We start from the raw sequence: 12,973 nt of genomic DNA on the forward strand, positions 1-12,973 counted from the left end.
ACTGAGGAATATAATGGCAAGCATAATAGGGAGTCCCTACTCTCAAGAAGTTGACAGTCTAAATGGAGAAACAATTTGCAATCTAGATGGAAAGATGAGACATATGCATATATGTGTATACATATAGAGGTATATATGCATGAAAGGAGAGAGAGAGAGAGAGAGAGAGAGAGAGAGAGAGAGAGAGAGAGACAGAGAGAGACAGAGACAGAGAGAGACAGAGACAGAGAGAGACAGAGAGACAGAGAGAGAGACAGAGAGAGGACAGGAAGAGGGATGGGGAACGGAGACAGGCAGATAGAAGGGAGATAACGAGAAAAAAGGAAGAGGGAGGGGGCACTAGGTTGTGGGAGAACTTTATCCTTTAGAAAATAGGGAGCCTTTGAAGGTTTTTGAGCAAGTTAGTGAAAGGGTCAGACTTGTTTCTTAGGAAGATTACTTTGTCAGCTATGTTGAGTATAGATGGGGGAGAGAAGAGAGTGGATGCAGGGAAAATAAGAGTCCAGGAAGGATATAATATTGGTCTGAAACAGGACGGTGGCCAAGGAAGTAGAGAAAGGTATGAATGCCAAAGATGCTATAGAGGTAGAATTGAAAAAATTTAGCAACTTATTGTCAGGGGAAATGAACAAAGGAAAAAGTCAAAAATGACTCCAAGGTTAATAAACCTCAGTGACTGGGAGGATGAAGAGCTTCTTTAATTAGAAACAGGAAAGTTAGAGTAGGAGCAGGTTTAGGAAAGAATATAATGCGTTCTCTTTTAGACATGAGTTTGATATGCCTATAGAACCTCAAAGACGATTAGTGATAAATAAAGAGGAGAGATTAGGTAGATTTACATCTATATCTACATACACACATTTGGGGGTCATCTACATAGAAATGATATTTGAATCTATGAGAGCTGATAAGTTTTTGAAGAACTAGAGTGTAGAGAGAAAGAGACAAGAAAGACCAATCTGAGACAGAGCCCATGAGAGTGATTATACTAGAGGGATAGGAGATAGATGAGTATCTCGCAAAGGAGACTGAGAAAGAATAGTCAGACACTTGAGGAGAGAACCAAAATAGATACCAAGTGTCTCAAAAGCCAGAGGAGGATCGCAAATTTAAAGCTGAAAAGAACCTCAGAGTTCCTACCCCATTTTTTATTTTTATAAATAATTAAAAACAAAGAGGTTGAATAGCTTGGCCAAAATTGCATAATTAATAATTAGCAGAGCCAGCACTTGAAGCTAGTTTTTCTGATTCCAAATCTAGACTCTCTTCACTATACCATAGTCATCCATTTTTTATTTAAAAACAAGACTGAACAAACAAGAACCCCTTGTACCTGTAAAGTTTTGATTTTCCCCCAAGGCCAAGTCTGTATAAATCTAAATTCCAGACAGTAGATCAAATGAGAGAAGATATGTACTAATATATAGATAACAAGAATTTTGCAACTTATATTCAAAATCTGGATGTTCTAAGATATTGAAACATAAAAGTTTATGGTCTGAGCAATAGGCACTCTTACCTCATCAACAGATAGGGTTAGATACCTAGGAATGAATGTCTACGAATGCTGGTTTTGCCACTTATTAGCCATGAAATTTGGGGCAAACCACTTTCTATCTCTGAATCTCATTTTCCTTATCTGTAAAAAGGAGGTGATCATAGCTGTACTACCTACAAAATGGATTGTAGAGAGAAAATGCTTTGTAAATTGTAATGCATCATAGACACATTATCTTTTATCTTAGAAAGATAGCTGACATTACAAGGCAGCATATAATGTCTGTATAAGGAATGTCAATACATCCTGAGGGACAGGAGCTCAGAGGGATGGAGCATTCATTGTGAGCTGAACTATTGAGGATCTTGGACTTGAGATGATCTAGAAAAAATGACTATATGGCCTCATAGGGCAGCTACGTGGTACAGTAGATAGAGTGCCAGTCCTAAAGTCAGGAACAATTATCTTCATGAGTTCAAATCTAGCCTCAGATACTTAATAACTTTGTGACTCTGGGCAAGTCACTTAGCCATGTTTGCCTCAGTTTCTTCATCTGTGAAATGATATGGAGAAGGAAATGGCAAACCATTCCACTATCTTTTCCAAAAGGAAAAACAGTTGAACAATGAGTGTTGCTTTATGAAGACAGCTGAAGTGTCTCTACAACAACTAATTGACTTAGAAAAATGAGATGCTTTCACTGTTTTTATTACTGAATATTCCACACCGTTTGTGAAATACTAAGCAGAGAAGAAAATAAACTTTTTTTTAAAGGAGAAAGAAAGTGATTGGAAAGCACAGTCAAATATTAAATGAAGTGAATACTATATGGCAATATGATTTTCTTCATATTTCACAAAGCCAGCCATAGAATAGTATTGACAATTATTTGCTCAGAGGTACAGTAATTTCATGCCATCCTAAAGGTGGGAAGAGGTAGTGGGAACTTGTGAATGGATAGCTGACCTGAAAGAAGAGAAACCTTGGGCTGAAGTCCTGGCCCTCAAACACATTGGTGGTATAACCCTGTGCACTCTGAGTGCCCCCACACAACTCTCAAAGACTATAAATTGTAGAAACAACTTATTGGCGGAAGATTTTCTACACCAAGAGTTGCCTTCTCCCCCTAAATCGATGATATCACAAATCTGGGGGGGGAAAGAAAGAGAGAAAGTAAAGGGCGTCCAAGAAGGGGTGAAATATAGTCACAAAATGTTGTATATTGGATTTTTTTAGACTGTTTTCTTTGTTTCAAAGCAATATTTCTATGGGACAGGGAGTAATAATTGGAAATGAAAGTGGCATAAAAACAAAAAGCATTAGCAAAATTTCTTTTAAAAGAAAGAATATGACATGAAGTTGAAGAAAGTCAGTTTGAAGAGGAATTGATATAGGTTAAGGATGGCATGTGAGCTCAGTTTGCCTCCATGCAAGACAGAGACAAGCTGCAGTACTGAGAAGTTGTGAGAGCATTAGATTTTGAATAAGGTTACATAGAGAAGGTATTCACCCTGAAGCTTATGTCAATCTTATGTAACCAGGTCTTGGCCACACCTCCTGCAGAGATGGCTGCCTGAGGGTTCAGGCAGAGTTTTCCCAGCATTCTTTCCTTGACTCCCTAAGGAGTTTTGTCCTGACGTTGAGTCTGAAAGGACTCGTGGGAGAGAGAAGCAGAAGAAAGATGTACAGGGCCAAGAATGAGAGGGCTCACCGTTCCAAGAAATGCAAGAGAGCAGGACTTCGTAAACCTAGGAGGGGGAGGGGGGGGGGAGCAAGAGCTGCAGCTTCCCCTTAGGAGCCTGCTGATTGGCAGAGACACTGGACGCAGGGCTCCAGCAGCCCATCTTACTGGTGTTGATCTGAATTTAGAGAGCCCTGAGCCTTTTGGTGAAACTGACATTGGAAAAGTTTTCTGGTACCTTCTAGTAGAAAGAAGCCCTGTTCTCATTTGCCTGACTTCAACATTCTCAGCCTTCCCTTGTTCTCACAGAACAGGATGGAGGAGGATGGCTCTATGTTTCTCCCTTCCTCCTCTTGGCTATAGCCTACAGAGCAGAGACTTAGACTTCTTTCTACCTTTATTAGTACTCTAGAGGGAGGGAGTTATAAAGGTGGTGATGGAAACTGAAAAAATAGATAGAGATATGTATGTATATACATACATAATATACATATAATGTACACGCACATGTACATACATACACACACATGCATGAATACATATACATACACATATACGTATACATACACATACACGTATACGTATACGTACATGTATATGTATACATACACATACGCATACGCATACACATATACATACACATACACATACACATACACATACACATACACATACACATACACATACACATACACATACACGTACACGTACACATACACATACACATATACATATACATATACATGCACAGGAAACTGAAAACAGAAAGAAATCTTGGGAGAAGACCGAAAACAATTGAGGTTAATTTCCATAAAATCTAAGTTAGCACTGTCACAGTATGATTTCTGGATGAAGTTTCAAGGTGCCAAGCTTGTACAGGGAGAAAAGTTTATTTGAGAAACAAAGAGAGGAGTGAGTCCTTAGGAGCAAAAGCCAAGTCACCACGAAGAGGTCGCCACAAACATGGGAAAACAGCAAGGTGGCAGCAGTGATTTCTTCTCTTTGCCCTGAAAGCATGCCCTGGTGTTGAAAGGGGAGGCCACAGCTTTAAAGGGGGAGTGGTTGCCAGGCTGCCTTCAACCACAAATAGGGGACTGGAGTGAATTGTACCAGCACAGGGAGCAGCAACTGGCTCAGTGGATGACTGACTGCTCAGCTAGCCATGCTCCAGCCTCGCCCCCTCGTGGTTGTAGTTCTTTTGACAGAAAAAAATGTACAACCTCATTATGATTAAGGCCGTGATAACTTTTCCTCTGATCCCTAAGCTACTGTCCATGTGTTAACTTACTCTTTCAGTATTAGCACCTACTCATATTTCTATGTTGATCAAGGCTTCACAAAAATGTTAAGGCAGGTAAAGATAAGTGTAATCATTCCCATTTTATAGATGAGAAAACTGAGACCCAGAGAAATATAGCAACTTAACTATGGGGATATAGCTGGTGAGTGACTCAAAGATGCTCAAAAGGGAAAAAATTGTATTGTATATTCTGTCTTTGTAACCATATATTGTATTCAGTTCAGCTCCACAGTATGAGTGAGCAAGAATTTGAGTCCTAAAAGCTAACATTTATATAGAGCTTTGAGGTTTGCAAAATACTTCCTGCATGTTATCTCATTTGATTCTGAAGTGAATTAAATACTCTTATTGTTCCCATTTAATAGATGAGGAAACTGAGGCTTAGATTTTATGTGCCTGCCCCATGGTCACACAGACATTAAGTTATCTGAGGCAGGATTTGAACTCAGTCTCTCTGACTCCAAGGCCAGCATTCTATTTACTACTTGATAAGAGAATGAACATTTTTCACATAAGTTATCAGAAATGAAAGGGTTTTTAGAATTATAGAACTTAGAATGTAAGAACTGAAAAGAATCTTAGAAATCACATAATTGTACAACCTATAGCTCAAAGGATTTTAATAATCATAGTAAAATCTATTGATTTTACTAATAGATTTTCTCATTTTCTTCTTCCTTTCCTTCCTTTCTTCCATCCTTCCTTCATTTCCTCTTTCCTTTCTTCTTTCTTTCCTTCTTTCATATCCTTATCTTAGCCATAGTAGAAGTACACTGAGCATTCACAGACGTGAATCTGCTGCTGAACAGCAGATAAGTCTTGATCTGCTCTGTTTCTGACCTGGGCCAGTTCAATCATCCATAAACAGCCTGGTGATCTACTCTTTTCTTTTCTTCACCCCCACTGTATTGGTGCTAGACTTTGTTCAGTCACCCAATTGGCTTTAATCCTAAAGTAGTTCATAATTTCCAAGTTTAAGCAATCTTCTGGCCTCCAATAGCAAAAATTACAGGTATGCACCACCTCACTTTAATATGATCCTTTATCAATTTGGTCTTATTCTGTTTTAAAATGTAATCATCTGTGTTTGGATAGCAAGTGCAGCAGATCTTCACAGCTGTGCCTAGGTCCCTGAAAAAAGCTGTGAGGCTAACTGAGCCATCAAGCTCAGGACTCACAAATAGCCAGAGCAGCAGCTCAAACAATGCGTTTTTAGAGATACTGGCCTTTTTCTTCTGCTCTTGGTTCTTTAATCAATCATCAGTCAACAATCATTTACTAATCCAAGAAGTAGGGATTTAAGTGTAAATAATCAAACAATCTCTACTCACAAGGAGTTATATTCTAACGTGGGAGATAACATGTGTTAGGGTATGTAAAATAAAGATAATAAATACAAATATACGTCAAGTAGTTATATGCAAAGTAGTTTGGGAGAGAGGACACTAGCAGTTGTGGAGGCATCAAATAGAAGCAATTTTTCATGAAGAAACAAGATGGTACCTGAATTGCATTTAAAGGAAGAAAATGATTCTATGAGACAGAGGTAAAGATAGAGTGAATGCATTCCAGGTGTGGAGGATTGCCAATGAAAAGGCAAAGAGACCAGGAACGGAGTAATAACATGAGTTAGAAACAGAAAGGACAGTTTGCCTGAATCACAGAGGGCTGGAGAGGGTATAACATCCATTTTGCAGTAACCTAAGCTGTACTTACCTATTCTGTCTCCCCATGAAGTCTGATTTCTTCACACAATGCTATCTGTACCATTTTTGTTCTTCCCGATTCCAGTTCTCATATTAGATACTGAAAAGCACCACCCTCAATACTTTCACTTTCTCTGTCTCTCTACTCTCTCCTTCCTAGTTGTCTGTTTTTGATGGTCAGGTATCTTGACTTTTGTTCACTGGGACTGCACCTCTCTCAGCTGCTTCTATTGAAAGTAATTCCAAGTTGTGTTGTGGCCCAGGCCTGATCCACTTCTTCAGGTTCAGAATTGGAAGGAAAAAAATGAGGCATGTGTAGGCTGAATAGGATTTCTTTTTAAATAAAGTTTATTTTATGGAAAAGATATTTACCAAGAATACAGCATTCATTTAGCTGGGCCCACCCCACCCCTCTTTTGCATTTACTTCACAGGCCAACACCAGTCAGCATCTCTTCATAAGCCTGAGGATCTATCAAATCATCATGCACTGGGCTTTTGTAGTTAGGCAACCAGGAAGCTGTATCAACAGTCTGAGCTTTATTCAGTCATCTGGAACAATTAAGTATCTAGTATGGTTTCATAATCTTTTAGGGGAAAATTAGCTCAACCTACCTGTCAGAAACCTTAGTAAATAAGACTTCTATAATGGCCTAATGGGGCAGTTGCATTAATGACCATCTTGTCCCCATGTTCCCCATGTTCAGAATAGCAAATATTTAAATTTCCTGATACTACTGTTAAGGCAAACTGTAATGAAATGTGGAATCTTTATCTTGTTATTGATGTTTCATTTTTTCTACTGAAATATTTGTCAAAGGACACTGTTGATTATAGGAAGAATATTTATATATTATCCTATCAATTTTTGTAGAAGGAATAAAACAATTGAATAGTAATTATATGTGATCCACATTATGTATTTGATATGCAATATCACTAGAAAAACAATTTTTACAACTTAGAAAAGTAGAATCTATAGTCTTTGACGATGAAACAGATGTGTTCTTACATGTTAATTAAGTTGCATTTAATTCAAGTAATCAACCAGACTTAATTTATAAACATAATACCTATGATGACAGAGATGAAAGGGAACTTATGATCATGGAACATAGAATGCTGGAACTCAAAGGGCCTTAGGGACTGCAGAATCAAAAGACTGGAAGGAGAAGGAATGGTAAAAGATCGTTCTCACAACCCCTACTTTGTCCAGATGATGTGAAGTCACCTACTTGAGATCCCACAGGTTGTAATAGGTCTGGGACTTTATTCATGTTTTCCTGATTCTAAATCCAGTACCTCAGGAAAATTGGATTTCAGTTTTAAACACAACATATTCAATAAATACCAGTGGCTCCCTATTACCTCAAATAGCCAATATAAAATTATGTTTGGCGCTTAAAGCCAATCATAATCTGTACCATCTATTGTATCTATCTATGGTTATCACATTTTTGGTGGGAACAGAACACTTCACTCGAAACAAAATTTCAACAGATCCATTGCAATAAACTTTTAATGAATAATCTTAATGGTTATGAGCATGGATTGGCACAGGTGCAAAACACCTCTGACAGCATCTTCCCATATGAGAAGGCATAGGGAATCTGCTTTCCAGAGAGCTGTGATTACAGAGAAGGGAAGGAAAAAGAAGGGAAGGGAAAAGAGTGCCTTGGAGAGACATGGGAGTATGCATAGATATTCGGTAACTGGTCCTGCTTGGCTAATTAAGTGGTGAAAGGAAGGCCTTTTGCTTGGCTGATGGCCATCCAGAAAGGATAATAAAGAGATGTCCAGCAATTTTTTTACCTTGGGCTATTCTTCCTCAGTTTGACTCCTTTGCTGACAGTGTCTGGTGAGAGATAATACTGTAAGAGGAGAAGCCTTGGGTCCTCCCCCACCAAAGCCAACATATAACCCCATAAGGTCAGGTGAATAAACCCCCAAGCATATTGGTATCCAAGTGTCTGGATTTTATAGCCAACTCAACATCAATGCTCCAGGGACCAAGGAGTGACCTTTATGAATAGCCTTCAGGACCCTGCCCAGGAGTAGCTGATACAAGGACTAATTCCACAGTCATGCTGCATCTACACTTCAACTTGGTATGACCAATGTTATGTTAAAATCTCTGCTAATAGTTAATTCACTTTCACTAGCAATTGTGGTATGGGGAAGTGTGCCCCAAGTGATAGGGAGAAATACTTTTGCTTTCCTTCTTGTTATATCTCGGGAGTAAATATCCCTTTTTAAAAAATCTAATTGATGTTAAGTGGAATTGGGATGCCAGTCACTGACATTTAAGCTGATGAAATTAGAGACAACCCCAAACCCCTCAGGGTATCCCTGTAACCCTGAAGGTAGATGTAGCCAGCCTTGCTCCGGGGTAGTAGAGGTAGAGCACACTCATCAAATAATGTGACATTTTATAATATCTCATATTCAATTTAATACACATTTTAGTGACTACGTTATGCTTGATTTTTAAAACATCTGATTTTATGAAACACTTTAGTCATAAATACTTTTATATACACATTTATGTGCACATATATACATACACACATACATATATGTATACACAAATACCTACACATATATGTATTATGTGTGTGTGTGTGTGTGTGTATGAAACATTTAAACCTCTAAGCTCAATGAAGTAATTAAGGCAGGCATTATCATACTCATCTTCCAGATAAGGAAAGTAATGAGAGGATAAATGGCCATATGAGGTCACAGGATTAAAACTCAACTCTTTTGACGGCTACTGTAGAATTCTTTCTACCATGTCGTGATGTTTACATTCCTACTCTGAGTTTGCTATGCATTTTTGTATATATTTCAATTTTAACAATACTATTCACTCCCCTACTTAATAAACTTCAGTGTCTCCTGATTCTTCAAGAGCATATAAAATGCTCAACTTGTCAATCAAAACCAGTCACAATCTTCTTTCTTCCTGAATTTTTAGTCTTCTTATACCCTCCTGCCCTCCACCTATAATCCAGCTATGCTAAACTACTTACTGTTTCTCTTCCAAGATACTCTATTTTTGTCCTTAAATTAAATGTGTTTTGTTAGTAAATCCCTCTATACCTTCACTGGAGCCATAGAAATGATTTTAAAATGTACATAATATAGCACCCTGTGTATCAGGAGTATTAAAGGAAATCTATAGCATATTGATATTATTACACTCACATTTCTTCGGACTTGGGTTTTGGTAGTTGAATTAGATTCATGGGTGTTTGTTCCATTATCAAAATTGTGGTAATTAACACTTGTATGTTCTTGTGTCTTCAGCTGTCCTGATTTAACCTAATTATCCATAATCAGTACTGTTACCAAAGAAATGTATAATATGTGCCCTTTGCCAAGGCAAATAAACAATCACGTGATTATAGGTCAAATACTATCTAGTATATTCAGGGACTGATAATAGATGATAAGAATTAAATTGTTTGCATGTAATAAATTTGACTTAAATTAAATTTTATTGTAACTTTTGTTTTTATGTCACATACATTTCTCAATTTCCCTCTCCTTTCCTCTTCCCCCAGAACCATCCATTATGACAAATGATAAAAATATAGGAAAAGCAGTAGTTCACCATAACTACTCATACATCATACAGGCCTGAAATTACCTACACTGATATACACCCATAGTCACCTACATACTCCTGTAAAGAAATGGTAGGCCAACGTAAGGGAGGAGAGAGTGGGTGGGAGCAATACCTTTTTATATCTTTTTTTTTAGGTGAAACTTAGCCATTATAATTTTGTGAGATTCAGTTTCAGTTGTTTTCTTATTGTTGTTTCCATTTATGTTATTGTAGTCATTGTGTATATTATTTTCTGGATTCTTTTTATTTCACTTTTTTATAAAATTGAATTTCATTTAATTTTCAGATTCTCATTCTCTCCTGACCTTCTTACTTATTTCACTTTACTGCAATTGATATAAATACTTCTCTAGCTTTGTCAAATTCATTCCATTTATTTTAGCACAGTAATATTCCATCATATACATGTGCCACAACTTTAGTCATTTTTCAATTGAGTAGCATTTCTTTTATTTCTAGTTCTTTGCAATGACCCCCTGACACACACACACACACACACACACACACACACACTCAAAGACACACACACATATAAATATTTCTATCAATATTTTGATATATATAGGGCCTTTCTGAATGTTTTACCAGTGGAATCTATAAATTAAAACATACGGACATTTTAGTCATTCACTTCAGATGATTAGAAATTGCTTTCAAAAATGGTTGGACTGTTTCAGAAACAATGCATTAGTGTGCTTATCTCTCCAAAATTGACTATTTCCATCTTTTGCCTCTTTGTTAATTTGATTCATTGTAAGATAGAATTTTAGAGTTGTTTAGGTTTGCATTTTTCCTATCAATAGTAATTTGGAGCATTCTTTCATGTGTTTGCTAGCATTTTGCAACTCTACATTTGAGAACTATTTATATCCTTTTATTAATTATCTATTGGGAAATTTTTTTTATTTTAAATATTTCTGCTAGTTATATAAGAGATAAGTGATTCAAAGAATTTTTTCCCCATTGATCGCTTACCTCCTTATCCTAGTTGTATTAATTTTATTCAATATAAAGCTTTTCTCCACATAATCAAAATTATCTATTTTGTTTTTTATAATCACTTCTGTCCTTTGTTTTATTAAGAATTTACGCCAAGCCATAGTTGTGAAAGATATCTAATCAACTTCTCTTCTTACTTTTTTTTTTAATGGAATCAGCTTTAATATTCTGGTCACATAGCTACATCTAGTCTCTTGCGGTAGATATTATAAGATGTTGGTCTGAACCTGATTTCTTCCAGATGGCTTTCCATTTTTTCCAGAAATGTTTGTCAGATAAAGAGCTATTATTTTTCTAGATAACTTATGCTTTAAGATTTATTGTACAGTGGATTATTGTATCCAATTACTTCTGATTATTCTTCAGTGATCTACTTTTCTATTTCTAAATCAATGTCAAATAGTTCTGCTTATTATGTCTTTGTTATATAGTTTGAAATCTGGAAGAGTTATTCCCCCTTCATTTTAAAACATATTTACTCTGATATTCTAGATTTTATTTCTTTGTCAAATGAATACTGTTGTTCTTTTTTCTAGTTTTATAAAATGTTCCCTTGGTTATTTGGTATAGCTCTAAACCTGTAAAATAATTTAAGTAATATTGCCATTTTCATTTTATTGAAATGGCCAAGTCATGAGTACTAAATATTCATCCAATTATTTAAGCTTTTTAAAATTTCTTTAAGGAGCATGATGTACTAGCTTTCAGCTGTTTCTCTGAGGTTCTTCTGACTAAATAGATACGTTATGTACAGTCATTGCAAAAACCAGAACAGGTGGATTTCTGTGTGCCTTGTCTTCCATTATACCTCCCTCTTTCTAGCCCCACCTCCAAGTCCTTTATGGAACTCCAGTTTTGTTTGAATTTTTCTCAGTTCATCAAGTATTTTGTCATCTACTATATGTCAGGCAATGTGTTAGGTGCTGAAAATAAAAAAGACAAAATTTAAACAGTTCCCCCCCCGAAAGAGTTGAGGTTTTGGTAGGGTGGGGGAGGGAGAATAGCATATACAATGCTAAATTTAAAATATAGATAAAATAATTTCCATAAGGGTAATATGAAGGTAGATTTGTTAAATATAGAATGAAAATTCTAGATGGCATAATAGTGGAAGGATAAAGTTGAATAATAAATTTGTAGGGATGAGGATGACATGTTGTATATGAGATACGTAAGAAGAGTGACCAGCAAAGAGAGCTTCAACCTACACATTGCACAATTCAGTATCACTGAGAGCCACAGAACAGTAGGTTGTCATAGTCTCCATAGAATCAATGGCAATGCTGATTTGTTTATTTACTGAGCAAAAAGTAGAAGAAAGGTGGTACATACAGTGGCAAGACAGATCACAGGTCCCTGGTCTTGTCTGGAATGGTTGGTGGAGTCCTAAGGCCTGACTAGTTTTAGAAGGGTGAAACATACTTGATATACTCCTCTAATCACCAACCAGGTCAGCCTTGCCCTAAAGAATAAAGACTCTTTTGGGGGGAAATCCCAGTTTATAAAATGCTGACATAGCTAAATTCCTTTATTTTCCAGATAATGAAACTAAGACCAAAAAAAAAATAGAGTAACTCAAAAGGCGTAAAGTGATTTAATGCTAAAACTAGTCATAGAAACCATGGCTGCTGATGATTTGTATAGTACTTTTCCTCTATACCATACCCTTGGGGTTGGGGGAAGGAAGAGTGAATGAGTGGTTATACTTGGGAAATAATTTGAAGGATCTGTGATCTCATCAATTTGGGTACACCCTCCATTGGTCCAAATCAAAATCCATCCATGCCTTCTCATTTCACTTCTCTGGGGCACAGCATTCTATGGGAGAGATGTACTTACTATAGGAGAAATGATCTCGAAATTTCTGGCCTTAGTGTTCTCTGGTTCTAAGGAGCTCTCCAACTTTAATATCCTGTATTTCTATGATTTTAAGTTTCCTTTTCAATCTGATATTCTACAGTTCTTTGATTCTAAGGACCTTTTCAGCTTGAACCTCCCATGTCCCAGGGCCCCTTTTAGCTCTAACATTTCACTGTTTCTAATCTACCTTCACTTACAATATTATATGACTAATATTTGTGTATTTTAATGAACATGAGATATTTTCAGTGTGAGTACTCACTCCATTGGCATATGCTGTAATCTTTCAATCATAGAATATG

At 36.7% G+C, this 12,973-nt stretch overlaps 1 long non-coding RNA gene across 1 annotated transcript in view; it reads right to left on the reverse strand.

Annotated features, from left to right (window-relative positions):
* The window catches only part of LOC144458180 (uncharacterized), an 8,001-nt gene extending 1,671 nt beyond the window's left edge, over positions 1-6,330 (reverse strand). The window contains exon 1 of the long non-coding RNA XR_013487728.1: positions 6,196-6,330. This is a non-coding gene — a long non-coding RNA (uncharacterized LOC144458180). The remainder of the gene's footprint in view (positions 1-6,195) is intronic.
* Positions 6,331-12,973: the final 6,643 nt, after the last annotated feature.

Source organism: Phascolarctos cinereus, unplaced genomic scaffold (assembly GCF_003287225.1).
Source record: "Phascolarctos cinereus isolate Bilbo 61053 unplaced genomic scaffold, phaCin_HiC Scaffold_69;HRSCAF=601, whole genome shotgun sequence".
NCBI classification, from domain to species: domain Eukaryota; kingdom Metazoa; phylum Chordata; class Mammalia; order Diprotodontia; family Phascolarctidae; genus Phascolarctos; species Phascolarctos cinereus.